The sequence below is a fragment of the Suricata suricatta genome, chromosome 3 (genome assembly GCF_006229205.1).
Source record: "Suricata suricatta isolate VVHF042 chromosome 3, meerkat_22Aug2017_6uvM2_HiC, whole genome shotgun sequence".
Taxonomy (NCBI): Eukaryota; Metazoa; Chordata; class Mammalia; order Carnivora; family Herpestidae; genus Suricata; species Suricata suricatta.
This window is the reverse complement of record NC_043702.1, coordinates 15,934,465-15,952,012: the sequence shown is the minus strand read 5'-3', so window position 1 is coordinate 15,952,012 and position 17,548 is coordinate 15,934,465. Positions and strand designations below refer to the sequence as shown.

At 38.2% G+C, this 17,548-nt stretch overlaps 1 long non-coding RNA gene across 1 annotated transcript in view; it reads right to left on the bottom strand.

The window, feature by feature from the left end:
* Positions 1-625: 625 nt before the first annotated feature.
* Positions 626-17,548, bottom strand: part of LOC115286483 — a 59,504-nt gene continuing 42,581 nt past the window's right edge. Inside the window, exon 2 of the long non-coding RNA XR_003906082.1 lies at positions 626-801. This is a non-coding gene — a long non-coding RNA (uncharacterized LOC115286483). The remainder of the gene's footprint in view (positions 802-17,548) is intronic.

Genomic DNA, 17,548 nt, shown 5'->3' with positions numbered 1-17,548 from the left:
GCCTAGTTCAGAATAGGTAATGAATGCGCTTCTGCAAGAGACAGAGTCTGCTTCTTCAAGGCACTTAAAAATTTACTCAAGAGTATTTTTTATTCATTTTGCTTTCCTTAATGTTTTTTTCTTCTGTATTTTTCTACATCCACAATGTCCAAGAGAGAATATGAAATTTGCTCTGTACTTCAGAGAGCATCATGACCTCTAAAGTAAGCTTCCCGTCTGTATGGCCTTGTCACCTTTTGTGACAAGTACACTAGCTAGAGTCATGTATGTCTCAAAGAAATACATGTTGCTTTTTCACTTTGCTGCCTACTGTACGTTTTTCTCTCCTATGAGTTGAAGGAGGAAAGAAAAAGTCACAATGGTTCTGGGTACAAACAGTGTATGAGTCGGCTCTCACACAAAGATCTCGCCTAGAAGTGTGATTTAATTTTGTTAATTATTCCATGCTAACCAATTGCCCTTTTTTTTTCACTTGCACCGCAGAACAGTTGGATGGATGCAGAAGAAAGGAAGCATCACTTACTACTTGAACTTACACACTGTGTGCGGTGTGTGTTTAAGATACAGACGTGGAATCGAGGTGCGGTGTGTCTACTTGAAATTCTAATGCTGAACAAAAAGCAGATTTCAGGATTTGAATAATTTCATTTAGCCAATAACAGGATAAATCATTCCGCAACAGCTATTTTTCCTTGACGTGACTTTGGATTAGAAATGCAGTCCATCTCGGAGGAGCACTTATGCAAATGCTCGCGGTAGCGGTGCGGCTGATCACATTAGAGCCGCGGGTTAGCGGATCACCTGTGTGGCAGTGATGAAAAGATCAGTGAGTTTTCATGCTGAGATGAAATGATGCACCGCATTGTATCATGTCATCAGCAAATGTCATTTTAATAGGACTACAAATCATTGTGACATCAACAACCTCAAACAAGTCTTCTGGATATTTAAATACGCTGATTCTTCCCTGGAGGCCAATGAAAGGTGTCAAAAACAAAAGAAAACAAAAACAAAAAAACGAAAAGGATGACCCCATAGGAAAGTGCCAATATCTACATGGGAGAATTTCCCTGTTCATTTTAAGCTGTACACGAACCTCTATGGCCAGAGGACAATTGATGCTGTGGCTTTTATGAGATTGCAGATGATTAATTCCCAAACAACTTAACAATCAAATCTCAACCTTTGTGCTAGAGGCACGGAGAGCAGTGGTGCATATTTTTTCTTAACTTTTTAAATGTTTATTTCTTTTTGAGAGACAGAGCGTGAACGGGGAGAGGCAGAGAGAGAGAGGGAAACACAGAATCCTAAACAGGCTTCAGGCTCTGAGTTGTTAGCACAGAGACTGAGGCAGGGCTTGAACCACAAACTGTGAGATCATGATCAGAGCCAAAGTCGATGCTTAACTGACTTAGCCACCCAGTTTGCCCCAAGATTTTCTTTTTTAACGGCAGGATAATCAGGATAAAAAAAATTTGCAGGTTTTTGTTCATCCCTCCTATCTCTGGAATCAGAAAGAAAGAAATAGCTAATGGCAGTGAAGAGTATTGCCAGCAATAGTAATCAGACTACCTAGACTCCTATAATGCAAAGAATCAAATCTGGCATTTTCTCACATTACAATGACTGAAAAAGTTCTGTGGCTTCACTCAATCTTTTCTTGGTCACCATATCCTATGATCCTTCTAGAAAAAAAATTGAACAACCCAGCCTTTAGATTTTTTTCTTAACCCAAGTTGAATCAACTAACAGAAATCAAATGAGAACTCAGGAATATTCTAGAATGGTATGGTAACTCTATAACTGTGGGTTCTTGTTTAAAGGTCCATCCCCTATAGTTCTGCATAAAAAATAAAAGACATGCAATATAGTACATTTAAAACATTACACTAGTATTTTAGATGTGCTTTTATCACTTTATTTCAAATTACCAGAGACTTAGACGAGAAAGAGAAAAGGAAGTAATAGAGTAGGAAATCAGTTTGATGTGTCCTTTGGGTGCCCTTTAGAAAAGCATATTTAGGGCAGTCTTGAAAACACTTATTGCCTAAGGAAGCCATCCTAGTGCCTTATTAAAAGTCCAGTAGAGGCAAATAGGAAGCCACAAATGCAGTGATTAGAACAACAGAAAACTGGTAGGAAAGCCAGAATAAGGGATCCTGGAAATGTGCTCTGAGATTTAAGCCGGGTTGCCCTGGATGGAAGTTCAGCTGGCAGACTGAAGATGGCCACAGACATAATCCACCTACGAATATTCTATGAATATTGGATCTTTTTCTCAGAACACAGAAGTGTTTATGATGCGTTCTGTCTACAGATGAGAATCTGTGGCCACACTTTAAGCAGTTTTGAGAGCAGAAGTATTTCACATTTAAAAAGACAACTCCCTGTAAAATGGCAAAAGAGTACTTAAAGCCAAATTTGGCAGCGGCTTCGGAAGGCATGAAGATAGTTTGTTTTTTCTACTGCTGTAGATTCTCCAACCCACCTCACTTGGCAGGCTAATCATTGGCATTTGCACTAACAAAAATAAAAGCTTTCCCCACAATTGTAAGTGGAGTATCCATTATACTACCCCACATATCCATCATTGGGAAAACACCAACTGCTCCCCTTTACCTATTGTTTATTTAAAAATACACAAGTGTCTTGGGGAAAACCCTTTTGGCTGATCTCCTGTCTTCTCTTTCAGAACGACTTAGTTACATTAGGGACGCCTGAGTGGGGCAGTCGGTTAAAGGTCCCCCTCTTGCTTCGGCTTAGGGCATGAGCTCACAGTTCATGAGTTTGAACCCCGCATCAGGCTCCACAGTGACAGGGCAGAGCCTGCTTGTGATTCTCTCTTTCCCTCTCTCTCTGTCCTTCTTTCTCTCTCTGCTACTCCCTTGCTCATGCACAATCTTTGTCTCTCTCTCTGTCTTTCTCTCACAATAAATAAACTTAAAAACAAAAAGCCAAGTGACTTAGCTACTTTAGTAGCTAAAGTCGGCTGCTTTCAGTCTCAATGATGAAGACTGATGTCATACTATACAATGGGAATAATAACATAGTCTGATTACTTTTTTTGTTGTTTTTAAAAAGAATTTAATGTTTATTTTTGATAGAAAGAGAAAGAACGTACACACAGGAGTGGGGGAAGGACAGAGAGTTGGGGGGTTGGAGGGTCTGCAGTGAGCTCTGTGCTGACAGCAGAGAGCCAGATGTGTGGCTTGAGCTCGCAAACTGTTTGATCATGACCTGAGCTTCCCCTTCCCCCACTGAACCACCCAGGTGCCCATGCTTTATACTCATATGTCTGGAGCACGCACTCATGAGTTCTTCCACTCTAAAACTTTTATTTGGAGTACTTCTGCATGCCAATTCTTGGGCTAAGCACGATGGGAACTAGAGTTGGAAGAGCAGAAACCATTTCCACGGTAGTTCATAGCTGGAAGGACACAGTCCTACCTCCTTTCTATGGCTATGTGACCTTAAGAACTGCAAGATTGAGGGGGCGTCAAGCTCAGAATACTACTGTCCCGGTACAAAACTGTGAGGCTAATCAATACCCAAATGGCATTCAAATGATGAGAGCTACTATCATCCGAGATCATTCAGTGTTGAGTTGTCTGAATAAGGTGTTTCCTAGGAGGAAAAGGAGATGAAAGAGTGGCACATTGTCTTTAAGACAATTTTTTAATGTTTATTTTATTTTTGAGAGAGAGAGAACAGGGAAGGGGTAGAGACAGATGGGAACAGAGGATCTGAAGGGGCCCTGTGCTGCAGCAGTGAGTCCTGATGCAGGGCTCAAACCCACGAACGGGGCGACCATAACCCGAGCCGAAGCTGGACGGCTAACTAACGGAGCCACCCAGGTACCCTTGTTCTTAAGACATTTTTAGTCTCCCAGACACTCAGGACCCAAAGATAGATGTAGAAGACGTGACTGTGGTACCTGCATAGGCAGAAATTTCCCAGTGACAGCAACTTCGGATAAGGTGTCCACAAATCTATTAAAGGTATCTGATGAATAATTTTGCCCGTTATGGGGCAGAAGCGCACAAAGCTGCCTCTTAGAACTAAAGGAAAGAGCCCAAAGGATTGAGATACGATCTGAGTGCTATCAGAATCAGGCTCTGGAATTACATTCTTGTTAAGGATTGTGCAGCTTAGAAAAATCTAATAACACATCTGACAAAAGTAATAGATTCAGGCTGACAGTGTGGCCTGGGGGCATGCGTCCCCACTGAGTAGGAAGTTAAGATGTCACAAAGTCCTTAGCCCTTTCCTTCACCTTAGCCTGAAAGAATTGGTTGTGAAGTAGAACAAAAGCATTATCTAATTTGCCTGTTAAATAGATGCATATGGAACAACATGGGTTTAAAATAAATAAATTAGCAGGGCAGTGAGTGGGGGGAGGCACCTGGGTAGTTCAGTGGGTTAAGCATTTGACTTTGGCTCGGGTCATGATCTCCTGGTTTGCGGGTTCAAGCCCACATCAGGCTCTGCTGATAGCTCAGAGCTCAGATTCTGTACCTCCCCCCGCCCTGCCCGTCTCCCCACATGCTTGCTCTCTCTCTCTCTCTCAAAAATAAATAGACGTTAAAAAAATTAAAAACTTTTTTTTTACTCATTTGACACGGAGCCCCCAATCAAGAAGCTAACACTCCACGAAGCGTGTTAGGGCACTTGATGCCAGCTGTATTTTCACATACATGCAGCGGACAGTCTTGCAGAAGCCTTTAATTCCCACATTAATGAGATTCTAAATGTTTCCCAGTGAGATTAGTTAGGGATTCATTATGCAATCTCCCTCCTGGGCCCTCCTTTCCCTCTCTATCACAATACTGTCCATGACTTCAGGCCCACAGCACTCCCAAAAATCTGCTCACATGTGTATGAACCTTACTGTCAGAATCTTCATTTTTACTAACGTATAAATGGTCTTCTTTATGGATTCATTCACTTTATGCAGGTTTATGCTAAAAAGCCACATACTAAAGCAGAAGGTAAGAATCTCATGAACAGGTTAGGGATAAGAAGTTTCTAGAAGTTACTCAGTAGCTGAAGTTATGTTTCTAGGGTCAACCCAAATTCTTCCATTGAGATCAATCGCACATGTGTATACTGCTGGCCAGATGCCTTCTGCCCTGAAGGCCCCTGGAGCAGGTCAGAGAAAACATCTTACCTTTGACATTGCAGGAGAAAAGGAATGAGAAAGCCAGTTCTATACCTGTAGGTATGGGAGGCCCATTTCCTATGAAATTTCCAATCTTCTTCCTTCTATAGATTTTATTAACTATAGATAAGGAAACATGTCAACAGGGAAGAAAAAATGGAATAGACCAGGTCTTGAATTTGCCTCCTTTCTCTGGTCCACCAACATGTATTTGGTATAGCCATATGACCCATGACCCCAGTGCCTCATGCAAGTTCAGAACAACTTTGTTTCAGTACAGACTGCACTTGAATGGTGGCTTTGTGACATGATGGTGGCTGCACCTCTCATGACCACACAGTCCTGACCACGCTTCCTCTTCGGCATATCCCACACAGATCCTGCTTTTCATTCCCAGTGTGCAACCCTTTACAACTTCACAACTGGGTGCTTTCTATGGGTCCTGAGCATTTTTTGGTCCTCCACACAGCCCCATACCACCGTCCATCTTCTTAGTACTGTGCACGTGCTTGGGAAATAGGTTGCATGTTCCTAAATCCTGCTTTGTTTTTTAAATTTCTTTAAATGTTTATTTTTGAGAGGAGAAATCATGAGTGGGGGAGGGGCAGAGAGAGCTAGAGGTAGACACAGAATCTAAAGCAGGCACCAGGCTCTGAGCTGTCAGCACAGGGCCCAACTTGGGGCTTGAACACATGAACCATGAGATCATGACCTGAGCTGAAGTCAGAAGCTTAACTGACTGAGCCACCCACATGGTCCCTAAATACTGCTTCTTATCTTCTTTCTCCCTTCTCAAAAAAACTTTCATGACTCTCACCTACAGATTTAATAAAATCCATATCTTAGCTTAACCACTGAGATCCATCCTTACCTGCTACTATTCTTCATAGAAATACTATTTTCCTTCCACTTTGTTCAGCTCAGCATTTCTGGACCAGCATCATGCTTCCCCACCCTGGGTCATTTGAATTGCTACCACTTTCTCTCTGTGAAATTCGCTCTCTGCAGCCTCTCTCTGACAGTTAACTACATTGAGATCCAGTTCTCAGTGGACTGAGCAAAGCACTTCACTGGGGATATGACTCTTCCTGTAGATTTCTGAGGGTGACTTTGGATGTGTCGAGGGTTCTTGAGAAAAGTTACAAAAATACCATTCCTATTTTTCAGAATCTGCTTCAATTATTTCAGAGTTCATTTCCTCCCTGATCTTTTAGACTGTTGGGATTTTTCTTGTTTGTTTTTTTGTTTTGTTTTTAACTAATGTTAAACATTGGGCTGAAAAAAAACAGTTTAAAAAACAGAATGTGGTAGAGAAAATATCTAGTAACTCTACTACTCACAAATAATTAGATAGTTACCTTTTAATCACCCCCTACAAGAGTGGAGAACAATTAAGAAGTGGTCCCTGAGTCTCTGGGGATAGACCAATACCTCTTCTATAAAGAATGACAGAGGGGACTTGAAATTATTATGACCAAAAAGGAACAGAGAAGAAGCCAGGATAGAAAACAGAAATCCTATCATTGTGATGGCCATGCTGCAAGATGGTTATGTGATGCTCTTAAATAGTAGAACTCATGATCCATTTCATGAACTAATGGGAGCCCATTGTGAGTAATGAGTCAAGTTTATCAGTGAAGCGGATTGGATTCTGATTTGATGGAGAGCAAAGGCATGAAAAAGGCATTTCTAAACAAGTAGAAGTAGAGAAAGAAAGTAGCACTGAATCCTTTCATTCACTGATTAGTTTCCGAAAAAAATATAATACAATAAGGACTAAAATACGCAGAGTTCCTGCTGTGGATCTTTTGGTTCTAGAATAATATGTATTACAGCTGTAACAGAAGGGGTGAATTCTTATTAAAAGAATCTGGTGGTTAATTCCAGACCTGAGCCCCATGGACAAAAACCTTGCCAATGAGAAAAGTGACATTTGGTTGTGATGTGTCTTTATTACTGCAATGGAATATTTTCTATTGGTTGATCCTTCCACCCCATCTCCTATGTCCATCCCTTTATTGTTCATATTATATCCACCCAGATGAAATGTGTAGGGTGATTTGGAAAATAAATGAGAGTAAAAAGCTGGTTGGTTTCACAACCCGTTTTTCTTGAGTAGGAATATATTCAGTGAACATGCATCTTTATATTATTCTGTTTTTTGCACTTTCCATGAAACAAAAATAATTCTAAAAAGCCTTGCAAACCTTGATAGGTCATTTTAATGGACTTATTTAACTAAAGCAAGCTTTATATATAATTGAATTGCACATGCCTATACGCATATATGCACAATATACATATATGCACAAACTTGTACATACGTATTTGTGCCTGTATATATGTATATGTATATACATATGTATACACACGCATACAGGCACAAATCCACATGAACACATGCACACATACAAAGGCAGGCGTAATGGCTATTGCACACACAGCTAGCACTGTCTTCAAGGAGAAAAAAGAACTATTGAAAATATGCGAGTCTTAGTCAATTTCTTTTCACATCAACTCTTCTTGTTTCATTACCTTTTTTGACCACTGTATTTAAAAAAGATTTCAAGCAAAGATAATATTTAATGACAAAAAGAAAGTGGGGCGATAAGCACTCTCATACACTGCTGGTGGAAAAGTGAAAGCTTTGTAGAGACGAGTTTGACAACAGGAATAAAAAAAACTCTTAAAAATGTCATTGAATCCATTAATTGCATGACTAGATTATCAAAAGAGTTTGTTGACATACAAAGATGTACAAGGATACTCATTATAATGTGATCCACAGTAGAAAAAATACTAGACACCACCTATTTTCAATAAAGTATACTATGGTCATAAAATGCATTTATTTTGTATAGCTCTTCAAAGTGAAGACATAAATGTGTATTTACTGGCAGGATAAGATGTGCATGGCACATTGTTAAGTGAAAAGGGGGTTCTAAGCATGGTAACAATAATAGCTAATATTGATATATGCTCGCTACAAGAAAAACATGTGTCCTTGCACCTTGTATATAGTCACTCATTGCAACTCACTGATATTACCCCGGGTTTATCGGTAAGGAACCAACCCTGGAGACCGGAAGTGAGTTGCCAACATGTGACTTGTACACTTAGACACTCTAGCTACAGAGAGAGACTACACTCTCAACCTTTCCAACATAATACCTATCTTTGTATAAATACACATAGGATTTTGCTATATGAATATATCTGCACAAAATAAAATATAGAAAGACTTCTGTCAAGATTTAACATGGTTATCCTTGAATGACTGGAATTTTTTGTTTAGCTATGGTTTCTTTAGTAAACAATATATTTCTCGTATACATTTTCAGGAGAGGGAAAACGGCAAGGACTGCAAATGTATTCTGCTCAGCGGTAACTGAGTGTACCCCTTGGGATAGCAGTGCTGTCTTCCTGACCCAGCTGACGGGCACTGCAAATGCAAAGCTCCCAATGGCCACAAATAGTGCACAACATGGAAAATTCACATGTGGATAATTGAAAATTGAAGAAATTTTAATTTTTCATCTTCTAGACAAGTGAGGCACCTTGGAATACTGCATTGTTCTTTCTGGCCACTGTACTGTTGCTTCTTACAAAATGCTAAGTGGTCCCTGCAAGAGATAATGTGGCATCCCTAAGTGCCTGACTCATTTTTTTTTAATGTTTATTTATTTTTGAGAGACAGAGAAAGACAGAAAGAGAAGGGGAGGCAGAGAGAGGGGGAGACAGAGAAATCCAAAGCTGTGCTAAAAACACAGAGCCAGATACAGGGCTCAAAGTCATAAACTGTGAGATCATGACCTCAGCCAAAATCAAAAGTCTAGATGCTTAACCAACTGAGGCACCCGGGTGCCCCCAAAAGTGTGATTCATTTAACCAGGGTTCCAAGCATCTTTAGAAACTTCTGGTCATGGTGGTTGTTTCTAGGTTCAACCAAAAGTAAAAATATTTATTTGTAATTTACATATCAGAGACTGCAAAATACCTTGTCATGATTTAGATTTTTTTTTTCAAATTTAACCAATACAGTGTGACACCATTTCTTTACACAATATCTTTAAGGAATGCTGAGAACAATTGAGAAAAACATAATTCTCAAGTTTGTCTGCTTTGGATGGAGTTAAACCATGCTTACTGCATGTCTCAGAAAGGAGCTCCTTCCCATCTCCTGGTTCTATACACCAATAGTAACTTCCAGTTTTATTAAAGGAATATAGTTTTTTGCTTTTCTGGTTATTTCCAATAAGTAAAACTTGAAAATCTCTATGATAGCAGAGTGAACATCTATAAATGAAATCTATAGATTTCCTTCCTTCCCTTCCTTCTTCCCTCCCTTTATCCCTTCCTTTTCCTCCTTTTTCCTCTTCTTCTTCCTCTTCCTTCTTCTCTTCTTCTTCGTCTTCTTCATCTTCTTCTTCCTCTTCTTCTTCTCTTTCCCTCTCCCTCTGCCTCTCCTTCTTTCCTGCCTTCTTTCATTCTTTCTTATTAAATAACTATCCTTCAACTTTCATGCTGTCTCACAAGAACTGTCCTACAAGCAGATTCCACAGTCTGAGCATAGCTCTCTTCGAGTAAATCTGTGATCCTACATGTGCTTTCAGGAAAAGCTACATTTCAGGGACTGAAACCTTAGCCACCACTACATGCTGCTCTGGTCTGAGCTCTGCGATTGCTTCATTATTTCTCCCCCGAGGATTCAATGGATTTGGTTCAAGCACCATTGAACGTGATGCTGTATTAATTGCCCTGGAGGGTAGCGAGGCCTTTGAACTGTGGCTGTGAGGGATATTTTGCTGTAAGACATGTGTCAGCACTTGGCTGGTTAACTTTGGGGCTGGACTGTGCAGCATGCTGGGACTAAGGATCTGGAAAACTACTTTGCATCTTAATCTTACATCTGTTTTCCATCATGTGGTGAGATTGACTAGCCATTCTAAGAGGGAAGCATCATTCTGGAATAGCCAGAGTCTAAGTACAAATATTGCACTGTCAAAGATTATTAAGAATTTTCCATCATTTTCCCAAGTTCTCCCAAAGAGCTGGCACACATAGGTGAATGGGTGATGTAATGGATTAATTGCCTGACCTTCCACCCTGAGAGGAATTGTCTGTGCGTAAGTTATGTGTCAGCTTGATGACATTCCAACTTACACTGAAGATGATTCCTTGGCTTTCAGTGAAAATAAAACCTCCTTTCTCATTGGCCCAATTTTGAACCCATTCTAAGCTCCACATGCCACTCAGAGCTTATTTGTACTCAGTTTAAATGCAGTTACATCTCAAATGAAATCAACACCTTTCTTTCAAAGAACATGGACTGGCCGATTCACCTGGAATAGTTTCTTCTTTCTTCCAGCCTTTGAATAGTTACTGCCATGTGCATTGCTACATATGGAGATGACTAAGAAAGTTAACAATTGCATCATAACTCAATGGTTATAATTCCAGAATGTTGTTGAAGAAATGTAATTACATCCCTAGATTTCTGAAGAGCAGATCAGTTTTGTCTCCTCGGGATGGTACAGCCTCTCAAAACAGTGTTGGTCACTCTTGCTTGTGTCATTGACCCTCAAGTGTACAGTGGATACACTTCATAGATGCATATCGTGTAGCTGAGAAGAATAGGGCAAATGTTAAGTTTCTATGGCAATGCCAGTTTTAAGTGTCATTGGTTCTCAAAGTTCTGTGATGAAAAATGAATGTAAAAACAACCAGTGATTGTTTCCCACATGCCTCTTTAGCAGCTGATCCCCTAAAATGTCTGCACATTGACCACTTTGTGAAGAACGGGGAAGGTTGCACACAGCATGGCCTGTAGAAACGTTTTCATTGTGCATGCACAAAAAGAAAAATGACTGTGTCAGGATTCCTCAAGGAGTGTATTGTGTTATTCTTTCCTTAATTTTTATGTTTTATTTTTAACGGATTGGTTGACAGGTTGAGTTGTGGAAATGCCACCATATTCATGGCTGCAAAATTGCTGACAGAGTATGTGGAAAACTGTGCTGCTTTCCTTTATTATTATTATTATTATTATTATTATTATTATTGTTTTGATTCCAGGTTTGACTGAGCAAACTTTGCAATCTTGGATATGCTCAAGACTGTTCTAGAATAGATAGTAATAGAGAAGACTCCAGTGGACCGGTTTTAAGTCTTTGATGCATGAAGTAGGCCAAGGCCTTCAGAGATTGTAGTCTGTGAGTCATCTTCTTTGTCTGACCTTTTTGGGGGTCATTCTCCTCAATTTGAGGAAAAGGTCTTATTTGCCTAGTATTAGTAGTTTATTACTACCACTGTCAACATGGACAAATGCCTTCTTAAAGGGCATACACCCTTTTACTCAACTATTTATTGAGCTCCTTCTGTGTGTATGTAGCTTAGTTCTGTAGATATGATCATCATATATAAGAAATCATGATCTAGTCATACTTGTATGTATACTTGTGTCCAATTTGTAAAATGAAACTAAAAATGTTGAGAGAAACTACAGTGAATGCATGTGACAGTATTTTGTAATTTTAAAGCACTTAATGATGTAAAACTATTATCCCAAAGTAGAAAGAATTGTTGAAAGAAGAATTGGAAATCTGACAAAGTGCTATTAGATTGACAACAATAATCAGTAATCAGGATGGCCAGTAAATTTCCAGTCTGTGTTTTAGGACCTTGCCTTGTAAACACCATCTTGGCCTAATGGGGAAAAAAAGCATAAATTTGATTTCTGGCTCTACCATTTCTGGGGCAAGTCAGTTAACCCTTCTGAGCCAAAGTCTCTTTGTCTGACTACGTGAACAAACTTCACTTGTCCTGTGTATTATTGTAAGCATCACACGATAGGATGTTTGTAAAAGGCCTGCCAAAAATAGACAGTTGATACTCAATAGATAGCTTCTAGCATTCTTATTATAATTATTGTGATTACTATCACTGTTACATTGCTATTGTTATATGTTACTGTTATAACCAAAACACAATTATTTCTAGCCATAACTTCTTTTTAGAAATAAAGAGCGAAGTCTACATTATGGCTAGATTTATGATGATTAAACTACTCTCTTTCTATTTTAAGCAAGTGTGATTTCTTATGGAAACTTAAAAGCTTCTATAAAGAAAAAAATATGTACATCATGGAATGTCTGACAGATAATTCTGCTTTTACAAAATATTTAAGTGTGAAGTACTAGAAATATTTTAAAATATTTGAAAGACTAACATTTAGCATACTGTTCAGCTTTTCTTCCCCCTTCAGATGGTATTTCATTATTTTGTCACTATAATATTTGCAGTCTGGAGTTGTAAGTATATAAAGATGGCAATGAATTCAGAGGATGAATTAAATGTATGTTAAATCAAATACAAAGTTTCATATTAAATACATATGTATTAAATTAAATACATATATGTCTCATATATGGAGAGGAGGAAACATATGTGTTTAATGTGGATTTTAAAAATATTTTACATACATTTAAGCATGTAGTATGTAACATGTATATGTTACATACATTTGTGTATATGTTACACACACTTGTATATATGTATATGTGTGTATATGTGTATATATAGGTATATATGTATATATACTTTTGTCCTGGTTGAAGTTTCATATGTAATTATAGGAAGGTGCCTACATTAATTAAGAGTAAATGAGTTTGCTGTCTACTTTTCACTAGAGTGCAACAGTAAGGATAAATCTGTGATAAATAAGGTAAAGGTAACAATTTTTAAAAGGTAGGTATTTTGGAAAGGCAACAGTTTTTAAAAATCAATATTGAGCACAAAAGGAAAAAAAGTTTATTAGCAAAAAGAATTGCAAAACTGGAAGGGTCAATAATAGAGTCATCGTTAAGCCAATCACGGTGTAACCTCAAATGGCTATGAACCCTTACCTTTATCATACAAAAAAAAAAACACATTTTGTTATTGTAATACACATTTCTTTTTCAATGATCAGTTCAGTGATCAGTATCTCTAGGGCCAACCCAGGAAGATCTGTTAAGAGAGGTCTGTGAATTGAAACATGCTTTCCGTTAGTAGAGCCCAATGGTCCTTGTCCAAAGCTACCCTCTGTGACCTGGGAACTCAACCCATCATTCATCCTCATTAACATAGTTTTACGCAATGTTTTGATAATACTTTCCTTCATGGAATACCTTTTTATATATTTCCCTATGGATTACTTCATCTAACTCTCATGGCAACTTTACATGGAAGAAAACAAGACTCAGAAAAGCTAATGAGTTTCCAAAGACAATGGCAGCAATTTTCAAATTCAAGGATCCTTTCTTTTGCACTACCTCTGAGATGGACCCAGATCAACTTTTATTTACCCTACTCCTCACCCACAAAAAAAGAAAAAAGAAAAAGTCACAATAATGGTAAGCCTTTACAGTTGTATTATAAGAATCATAAGTATTACAAGAATAGTAACTAGAGGAGATGGGTGTGAGTGGTTTTTTATTTCTTTTGTTTTGTTTTTTGTTTTCTTTACTATTTGTAAAGTACATTCCACTGTGTCTGGCTCATAATAGGTGCTATAAAAGTTTTCTTTTAAACAAAATTGAATAAAATTTTTTCTTGAGTAAAAGAATGACACTTCATTTCACAACTCATTGATGCAAATTTTAAGACAGTAGTATCCCGTTACTTCTTAAAGAAGAACATGGAAACATGTTTTATAAGTTTGACTGCTCACACTCACACCGAGAACCAGATGTTCTTTATGGAAAAAAGGTAGCACGAAATTCCAAGTGGGTAATAATTCTAGAAATTGTATATATCAACTGAGCTGACATCTTACTAGTAAGCTTTACTGGCTGTTCTAGGATGTCTGACTTGGCTCTAGCTTGCCAACTCCTCCATAGCCCAGCCCCCTCTTTATAGTCCCTGATTCTCCCAAGAATACACTAGAACTAGCTTATCTGAAAAGACTTTTGCCAGATTTCCCAAAAAGCAAGGATCCATAGACTGTCTTCATCCCACACCTCTCACAAGTATGATCACCAAGACATACACATAAATATACTGGCTCAGCCAAATGATGCTTATGGAAATCATATGATTGTCTTTCTATATCTTTTATCATATCATCTTACAGACAGAGACTATCACTATTCTTTTCTGGCCACTTATGTCTCATCCAGCTGCCAAATTCTGGACCAGATCTCATCCCTCCTTGGAACTTTTGCATGGAGTAGCAGAAAGGGTCCATTTTTAATTCTTGGTCTACTATTTACTGCCTGTGTGACCTTCAACAAATCCTTTCTTACTCTAATTGTGAACGCCTCATCTGTAAAATGGAAAATACTTCAAGTTTGTATAAGGATTACTAAAAATGGACGTAATGCACAGGCGGGAAGTTTAATAAGTGGCATTGAAAAGTATAATTCAAGGAAAAATTGACCTTTCTAGTTCTTCAGAATCCATCTAACATTTATTTTTCACATTCCTTGTTTTATAGTGTGGTGGTTTAAAAAAATACGTCCACAAATCCTCTGACCTTCCTTTCATCAAGACATTGAGCCCAATCTCTTTCCCCTTGAATGTGGGTTTGATCTAGCCTTGGTGACTTGCTTCTAATGAATAGAATGGAGTAGACATGACACTCTTTGATTTCCAAAGCCAAGTCGAGCTTCCTCCTGGCTCTCCCTGTCATGATGGTTGCCCTTGGCAGGCCGCTACTAGGTGGGGAGGAACCTCACAGGACATGGAACGGCTCACATGGAAGGGAACTGAGGCTCCCAACCTTCAGGCCCTTCGGCACCCCCAGCTAGCAGTCAGCACCAACTTGCCAGCCATGCCAGGTCACCATGTTAGATGTAGGTTCTCTAGCCCACAGCTGAGCAGCTCCACTTGATACCAAGTGGAGCAGAGATCAACTTTCTCGGCCAAATCCTGCTCAAATTGTAAACTCATGGGCGAAACAAATGATGCTTGCTGTTTAAAACCACTAAATTTTGAGGTTCCTAACACCACAATCAGTAAGCAGAGCGATACTTATATTCAATGACATGTTCCAGAAGTAACCATCATCTTATATGCAGATATGAAAATATACTCGGAGAATTTAAACTTCTACATAAAACAACCCACAGAGCTTAATAGACACTTTCTTCGTGTTAATTAATTGATTTGGATATACTCATATGATTAAAGTAATAGCTTTTCACTTTGTTTGTTTGAACTGAATATGTAGTTACGACTAGAAAAATAGGGCATTACAGCAAAAGTGTTATTTTGCAATTTTCTCCTTTGATATTCTTATTTTAAAGTTGAGGTGATCAAAACAACTTTTAAGAAGCTGTTACTTTAACTGAAAGTTACATTTTACAAGACAGAAATTACTTGTCACTCTGAAATATTTGGAAGAAAGAAACTATATATTATGGAAGTTTAAATAGGTAGATGTGACATTATCCTTATGACAAGAACTGTCTTTTTCATGTACCTACCTTGATTATATGACAAATTGGTATCTGGAGGCTTTAAATAAAGAACAAAATATAACCCTCTGAATGGATTAGCTCTGAGATCTGAAATACGAGTACAGTCCCCTGAGTTTGGTTTTTGAAAGTCTCAAAAACCCTACCTTCTTCAATAAAGTAGGAGCTGGGAGGAAGTGGGAGCTATTCAACTTTTAGAAATTTCTTAATCATCTCCTTCACCTTCAGGGAAAAAGGAATATAAAGTAAAAATAGAAATCCTATTTCTTGTGTAAAATTATGATGAAAATATGGAGTAAGCTGTGTAAGAGGACTCACATAAGAATGCAGTGGCCCAGTGGTTTCCCAAGGGTAGTTGGTAGGAGGAAGGGCCCAGAATAAAAATGCTGTTTATGCCATTGGGAAAAGTTACTATTCAGCTGTAACAGCCTTAGAAACCTGTCCACGGCTGCAGGGAGAGAAAGATGTACAAGTGGTCCTAAGAAGCTTTTATCTCTTCTTGAAACCCTGAGCCAAGTTTTTGAGTCATATTCTGTGTAGTATAACCAATTAGGGCTCATAAGATGGAGACAGCAATCTAGTTAATTCAGGCAAAAGCAGGACTTGGTCTTGATTGACCTTGGTGACTATTCTTGACTGTATATTTCAGCTGGGTAAAATTGGTTCTAGATGATCATTTTTGTAGAAATGTAGGGGCAAGTTGATATTAATTATGCCAAGTCTATTTCTTTGTAAAGGCAGAAACATTTATTTATTGGAGGTCATTTATCAAAATCCTCTCATAGGTCTGTACTTTGAGGCCTTTACTCCATTTTTGGTGAGTAGGTCCTTAAGTATCTATGAGTGTGGAATGGGGGAGAAACAGAGGGTAGAAAGTACAAAAATTACCAGGTGACCCAGTTACAAAAATGGACTTGACCACAAACATGCTTTGGTATAGAAGATGTTTACCTGTCCTTTCTTGAGGCAACTGTACAGTGAAGATATGATTAGACTAAAGAAGAGCTAAGTTTCTTTCCATCACAAATAGATCTCTTTTTTTTAACTTCATTGAAGCATATTTGATATACAAAAATTTGAGTATATTTATGTATATGTCTTGATGAATGTGGACATACATATATACTGTGTTACCATCCTTACAAGCAAAGTTATCAATGTATCCATCACCTCCAAAAGATTTTGTGTATCTCTTTACTTTTCTTGTTTGTCTATTATACTTTGGTTTGTTTCTGTGGTAAGAACACTTAGCATAAGATGAATCTTCTTAACAAAGTCTTGAGTGCACAACATCATGCTATTAACTGGAGGCTCTATGTTTTATAACAGATCTCTAGAACTTACCGAGTATAACTGTAACTTTACCCACATTGACCAGCTCCCACTTCCCCTTCCCCCCATGCCTTGGCAACACCATTCTATTCTCTGCTTCTATGAGTTTGACTGTTTTAAATATCTCATATAAATGGAACCATGAAATATTTATTCTTCTGTGATGGACTTATTTCACTTAGTTTGAGGTCTTCTAGGTCCATCCATTTGTCACAAATGGCAGGATTTCCTTCTTCTTGAAGGCTGAGTAATATTCCAGTGTATGGCTCTACCATATTTTCTCACCCATTCATTTGTTGGTCAACATTTGGGTTGTTTGCAAATCTTGGCTATTATGAATAAGACTGCAATCAAGTTGAGAGCGCACATAATCTCTTCAAGATGAATATATTTTTATGTTAAATTCTATTCAAGGAAGTTGAAAGAAAGTATACATAGAGAAATAGATTTAGAAAAAATAATAAGTTAATTCTACATAACAGCAATGAATACCTATCCAAACCATGATTATTCACTACCTTTCAAAAGCTGAAGTTAAAGATGGTTTCATCTTAGCTTGGGCAAACCATGCAGTATTTAATACATAGTAGCAGAATATTTA